Raw genomic sequence first — 7,579 nt, 5'->3', positions numbered from 1 at the left:
CCATTTCCTCCCTATCTACAGGTGTCCTAATCACATGCAGATCAAGAACAATGAATATGGGGAATGAAATAGGGAGTGGATGGGGGTAAAATAGAAGAGTGGCCTAGCAGCAGTAAGGAACCACATGAAGTGATATATAATAAATACTCTTCATAATTTTATAGATTTTTATTGTAACTCCATCTTAATTTTTTGTGTTCTCTCTTTATAGCAAGATGTCTTTTCCCTTCATTTTTTAAAAATTCTGAACCTTCTTCACTTTGGGGTCTTTTCTTGACGCATAGCAAACCAAACGGCATATAGTATTCCAAGTACAGATATATCTGCAATTACTGTTTTATACAAAGATTGTGTCATTTTCTATTTTATTTCAATGTTCAAATTTCAATTAGTCACTCATTTTATTCCCATACTTAAGATAATTTCAGTTTCAGAAACATTAGTAGGCCAATGCTGACTGGGGCCGGTAGAAATTTATGTTGTATGATTTCAACTGGGCTCTCACTACAAGACAATTCTTTTACACTTCCTTAAATGATTCACTAGCCCATTTTTTCTCTAAACCTTTTCATCCCTTCTTAAGAATCCTATAGATTTCTTCTACTTTATCCTATCTAGGTATTATTGCCTTATATTGCCTTATATTTCACTTTTTAAAAAATTAAGGCCATTTCCTGAAAGCTCCCTTTTCTCCCCTCCTCATCTCACATCACACAGACATCTTCCCCCACTATCACCACCCTTGCTCCCATTCCTAATGAGATGGAGGCCCATCTCCTTGCCTAGGCAAACTTTTCAACATGCACCCTTGATCCCATCTTCTTCAGCATATTGTCTCCTCTATCATCCCGCTCTCTAATCTTCAATCTTTCCATATCTGCGAGTTCCTTATCTGATACCTAACATGTCCATATCTCTCTGAACCTTAAAAATCCTCATTAATCTAACTAACTCACTAGTTAGCCTCCTATATCTCTCTTCCACTTCTCAGCTAAACCATTTGAATTCAAATTTAGACAAATCTATCCATATTAGGTGCTTCCACTTCCTTTCCCTTTTTGTTGTTGTTCAGTCATTTCAGTTGTGTCTGAATCTCTGTTGACCCCGTTTGAGGTTTTTTTGGCAAAGATACTGGAGTGGTTTGGCCATTTCCTTCTCCAGCTTATTTTACAGATAAGAAAACTGAGGTAAACAGGGTTAAGTGACTTGCCCAGGGTCACACAGCTAGTAAGTGTCTGAGACTAGATTTGAACTCAGGAAGATGAGTCTTCCTGATTTCAGGCCCAGAGCTCTATCCACTCTGCCACCTGGCTGCCCTCTTTTTCCCTTACTCACCTCTAAACCTTCAGTCTAACTGCCAACCTCAACACTCAAATGAAACTGCTCTCTTCAAATCTACCAACGATATCTTAATGGTTAAATCTATTGATCTTTTTATCAATTTAATCCCTCTTGACCAATCTCTAGCCTTTTATACAATCATGCTCTTCTCCTGGATACTCACAGGCTTTTGTGACACTCATTCCCTATGGTTCTCTGGCTATTCTTTCTAAATCTCCTTTCTAGACCATTATCCAAGTCAAATCTACTAACTGTGGATGTCTCCCAAAGCAAAGTCCTGGACCCTCTTCTCTTTTCCCTCTATATTATCTCTCTTGATTATTTCATCAGCTGCCATGGGTTCAATTAGCTCTATGCAAACGATTCTAATACTTATGTATCTAGTCCTACTCTCTCCCCTGACCTCTGGTTCCACTCCACCAACCGCCTACTGAGCATCTCAAACTATATGTCCCACAGACATCTTAAACTCAACATGGCCAGAACAGAATTTTATTTTTCCCCAAAAGCCTCCCCTCTTCTCAACTTTCTTATTACTGTCAAGAGTCCCATTATTCTCCAAGTCACCCAAGCTCACAGTCTCTATGTCATCTTTGACTCCTCTTACTCACACATACCCCATATATCCAATATGTTGTAAAGTCTCATCATTTCCACCCTTATAACATTTCTCCTATATTTCTTCTTTTCTTCACTCATCACCTCACACCCAGACTATTGCAATAGCTTTTTGCTCGGTGTCCCTATTTAAAATCTCTTCCCACTTCAAATCCACCTTCAATTCAGCTGCCAAAGTAATCTTCCTAGGATGACAGTCTGACCATGTCTCCTCATGTCTCCCCATGACCTCCAGGATTATATATACAATATTTGGTTTGACATTTAAAACCCTTCACCAGCTAAGCCTTTCCTACCTTTCCAATCTTCTTACATTTTACTCTCTCCCGTGTACTCCACAATCCAGTGGTAATACATGAAAACTCCATTTCCCAATTCCATACCTAATTATTGGCTATCTCTTAGACCTGAAATGCTCATTTCTTCCTCCAGGATTCTCTGGCCTTGTTTAAGATTCAGTTCAAATACTATCTTCTCTTAAAAGACCTTTCCCACCTATTTCCCCATGCCTCCACCTTATGCTATATTCCCCTTCCTATAGTACCCCCTTTTTGAGACTATCTTCCATATACCTTGTGTATATCTTGTGTGTACATAATTATTTGCTAATTGCTCTGCCCACAGAAGGTTACCTCCTTGAGAGTTTGGATCAGGGGTATCCTGGTAAACATTTAACAACTGACTCTCCAGGAAAAAAATGCATATATTTCACACTTTTAAGTTTAATCTGCATCATTTAACATTTTCTTCATCACCTTCTTAAGTCTAGACAATTAAAAAATTAAATAAAGACCTGACTTACAGCATTTGCGTTTTTCGAGGAGGTAAATGCTCACAAATTTAACAATCGGTCCTTGCAAACCAATTAGAATTTTCCATAGAACATTCCTAGCAGGGACTGTGTTTTTCCAAGTCACAGGGGTAGCTGGATATTTCTGAAAGAGAAAGCCCTGGAAGGTAAGGCATGGTTTTGAAGTGCAGAAAGGTTAAGAACAGAGCCTGGAGGGGAATGAAAGCCTCTCCACAAAATGGAAGCCCCAGGAGGAATTCACCAGTGGGAGAAGGGGGTCGCAGAAGGATGTTTCAGGGCAAGGAGATCCCAGAGGCTGAGGGAAGTTCCAGGATGAGATAGCAGCTGAGGCCTGGTTTTGAAGTCCAGAAAGTCAGTTGGAAAGCCATGCTAGTCCCCCAGAGAGTCACTGATAGCTCAGAGGTAGTGTCACCCCTTACACTTCATGAGATTGACTTTTGCAACAATAATTATTATTTGGAAGATTAAAGAGTAAGTACAATGTTATCCTTCTTCTAAAACTAATCATTGCAAGGTAAAATACAGGTTAAACTCAACATTTTAATTTTAAGTGTAGAAGAAAGTGCTGATTATTCAAGGTAAATGGGACCAAGAGTCCCATGAATAATCAAAAACTTGGTTAATAGGGTATGACCGGAGTATAATGCTTTTGGCTTCTGTGGAGAGATTAAGGTACATGCTGTGAATTGGTATTAAGGAAATTGCACAAAAAGTTAGTCGTAAGGTACCATGATTCTGAAGAATCAGCCTCAGGTGCACAATATATCACACTCAGCTTTTTCTCTCATCTTTTTCCATGACTTTTTTCACCTTGGAGAACAAAGCTCACCTAAGTCCTGGAACTTTTTTAATCTGTGAGATAACTCCCTATCTATACTGTCATGATTTAGATTGAATTGAGTGATTTTTACTTTCAAGAAATTGATATACCTGTTGTGGTAATTATTTTTAAATTTTGGCTAACATAATTGATTTTGTACTATAAGTTCTTTGAAAGCAGGAAATGGGTCTAACACAGAGTTTCTTAATCTTTTTATGTCATGGACCCCTTGGACATTCTGGTGAAGCCTATGGACTCCTCTCAATAACTTTTTAAAAATTCATAATTGTAGTAAATGATAAATTTCAATTATAGATTAGTAAAAATAAAAATGAATTTTTTTCCCAACCAAGTTTATAGGCCCCTGAAATCTATCACTTGTTGGGGCCTGTGGACACCAAGTTAAGAATTCACTCTCAAATATTCCTTACTTTATGTAATAGCTATCATACAGATGTAGTAGGTAAATTAAATCTGCATAAGTGCAACAGTATTGTAAATCTGATGAGGAATTTGCTATTTTTGACTCCTATGGCTAATCTTTCCATGAAGCAAAATATTCTTTTAGAAACTGAATAATTGCTCTTTACTTTAACTGCTTTCAGAAATCTGGATTTTTCATACACTATATGAAATACTTATCAAAAGAACAGGAATTACTTAAGAGACTGGTACAGATCTAGAAATCTGAGAGACTCTTCTAAATCTGCAGAGACTGGGCTGTGGGTTTTGTTAGCAAGTATTGATAATATTTCCCCTGGTGGGATGGGAAGGTGGTCAAGATTGCAGTCAGATTTGAACAGGGGTTGAAGTCACTGGATGTTATCCACCTTACTGCTTTTCTGCCAAATCTGAGAAGAGAAGGTGGTTACTTGGTGGCTCAACATACAGTAGAATTTCATTCCAATCAATTAATCAATCATTATGGACATGGAGTTGGAAAACAGATCAGAAGCTTCACAGGAGAAATTAAAACCAAGAGTCACACAGGAAATAAGTGACAAAAATAAGATTTAGACCCAGGTCCTTTGAAGCCACATCCAGGATTTTCCCCTTCCTCACATAATTTCCAACTCCACTAGTTCAGGGCTGACTCACATTTCTGGCAGTGGTAACCTAGCAATCACAATCATTGATAAGGAGAAGAAACCTCAAAGATCATCTAGTCCTCATCTATCCATATCAGTAAGACATTTGTTTGTGCCCTGGAGTACAGTGCCTCTGATTAAAGCCTGTCTGCTGCTGAAGAATGCCTTTTATAAGCTACAAGGTAATGGTAGAGGAGATGGTGGTGGTGGGGAATTTTACTGAGCTGAGGTTGGTTATAGTCTTCTTGAGAAGTCCATACTTGATTCTGATACTTGAACCATGGTGCTTGACGAGGATTTTGATTTTGATTAGTGGTCTCTCCCTTTATCTCTTTAAAAGTGAATTTGTAGGAATTTTTTTTGCTAGAAGGGAAGACTAGAGATGGAAGGAACAGAATAGAGTAAAGTTTAAGGAAAGGAGTGGTGAACTTGTGTTACAGACAAGCCTGTGAAGCTGAAGTCCCCCTTGGGGTAATCCACTTTGGAATTCTCAATCTAGTCCAACCCTTCCCTCAGACAGAAATGTTTTTGACAATATCCCTAACAAGTGGTCATTTAGGTTAGAAACTGTCACTAGAAGGTGAATTTACTCCATTGTGGGACAGCTGACTGTCTTAATTATTACTACTATAAATCATTCACCTTTCTATTGCATTTAAAGTTTTAAAAAATCTTAATATTGTCAATTAATCCATCATGAAGTATTTATTGAATGCTGACTATATGCAAGATGTGCTGGGAGATACAAGAGGAACATAAATCATGATCCATGCTCTGGGGAGCTTATACTCTAGTTGAGGAATTATTGGACTTATAGGAGAAAAAGTTAAAACTCTGATAACCTAATTTCTAGTCGACTCTGGATCCTTCTCCCATATCTGTGCTTTTGCACTAGCTGTCCCCCATGCCTGGAATATTCTTTCTCTTCATGTTTACTTCTTGGAATTACTGGTTTCCTCCAAGAATTACCTTGTGTCACCTTTCCCAGGAAGACTTTCCTGAACTTCCTAACCTCTTTTGTGTTCCCATCCAAAATGACCATATGTCTGCTTTCCCATTAGAATCCTCTTGACAATTCAGCAGATGCTGGGAGGTCAGTCTGTTATTATCCACATTTTATAGGTGGGATACAAGGGCCCTGGTCATGGTTCCAGGGCAGAGAAGAGTACCTTTGATCACTCACAGACAAGAGCACAGGCCAGGAGAGCTAGTGACTACACTTCTCCTTGGATAATGCTACCTTGAAAGAACTGAAGGCTTGCAGACCTCCGGAACTGGTTCCGAAAAGCATTAGAATGGAAGGTCTTTGCAAGCAAGTTTTTGTTTGTTTTTGGTTTTGTATTCCCAGGACTTAAGATTGTGCTTGGCACATAGTAAGTGTTTAAGAAACGTTTGCTAAGCTTGGCTCTAAGGAAGAGATAAACGAAAATATCTCACTCCACGTCTTTGTGGGTATGGGGTAGTAGTAAGGATTTGGAGGGTCCACAGACATGGAACACTAAATAAAATGTTTGGGTTTTGTTGTCTGTTTCTTCTCTTGTTCCTTCATTTATTCTAGTGCTTAGTACAATCACTGGTACATAGTAGGCACAATAAATTTTTATTGATTAATTCATTTTGGGTTTTTTTAAGTTCTCTGTTACAAAGGAATAATCTCTGGGAAAAGTAGCAGAAGGAACACAGATGAATCTATGCACTGCAAAAACAAAATGTGTCCACAAAAGTCTATTACAATAAACACTAGGACTTCTGGTCATGTTACAACAAGATGTCATTTCACCACTTAGACATTTTCTCTAATCTTCACAACCCTCTCACACTTTTCCAAAACAGAAATCATGCATGAAAGATAAAGCAACTTTAGCTGTCTTCATTGTCTAGGATATTTGAAATCCAAAGGTTTTTAAAAAAAAACAAACAAACAAACCATGAACTGGGGGAACAAGGAGAGGCAAGGTTAGTATTATTGTGAAAATAATTTTAACCTCCTAGACCCCTTGAAAGGATCTTAGGATTTCCCAGGGTTCCACAGACCTGACTTTGAGAATTGTTGTCCTAGAACAGGGGTGGGGAACCTGCAGCCTCGAGGTCACATGTGGCCTTCTAGGTGCTCAAGTGTGGCCTTTGAATCCAAACTTCACAGAACAAAGGTGGCCTCAAGGCAACAGGTTCCCCACCCCTATACTTAGAACATAGTCAATTTTAATAACGGTGCCATACACAGCTGAGAATATGTATACTCCTTTCTGTTCACATTAAATAGTCACTGGAAACACAACATGTTTAACTTTTTAAAAATTGTACTGAAGTTCTTAACTTATTTCTTATTTATCTTTTTGTAAGATTTGTCTGGGTCTGAGAAGAGTACATCAAGATCCCAAACTATTATAGTTTTGCTGTCTATTTCTTATTATAAATAGATTACCTTTTGCTTTTAGCATATAGATGTTATGCCATACAAATGGTGATACAGATACAGATAAAGTTTTTATATGAATTCGTTTTCTATACCAGGCCTGTGTAACCTGCAGCCTAGCAAACGATTTGGGGCAGCTCATGGAAAATGTAGAGGAAAATATCCTTTACATTTTTCATATGCTCACTTAAGTAACGTGCAGGCTGCAGGTTGAGCAGGCCTGGTCTATGGTTTCTTTAAGCATAATGTAGTTTTTCTGCCTGTAACTTTTAAAACAAAATTTATTAGTTCTATTTCCTTGCCTGAGATCGGGATTGTTACCTGGTTTTTGTAGTAGTTGTTGTTGTTTACCTGAAATATAATAGATTTTATTTCAGTAACTTATTTTAATTTTATGTGAATCTTTCTGTTTCAAGTGTGTTTCTTGTAAACAGCATATTGTCAGGTTTTGTTTTCTCATGCATTGTTATCCTCCTGTGTTGTAT

This window comes from Notamacropus eugenii, chromosome 2 (genome assembly GCF_028372415.1).
Source record: "Notamacropus eugenii isolate mMacEug1 chromosome 2, mMacEug1.pri_v2, whole genome shotgun sequence".
NCBI classification, from domain to species: domain Eukaryota; kingdom Metazoa; phylum Chordata; class Mammalia; order Diprotodontia; family Macropodidae; genus Notamacropus; species Notamacropus eugenii.
Note: the sequence above shows the minus strand (reverse complement) of the source record.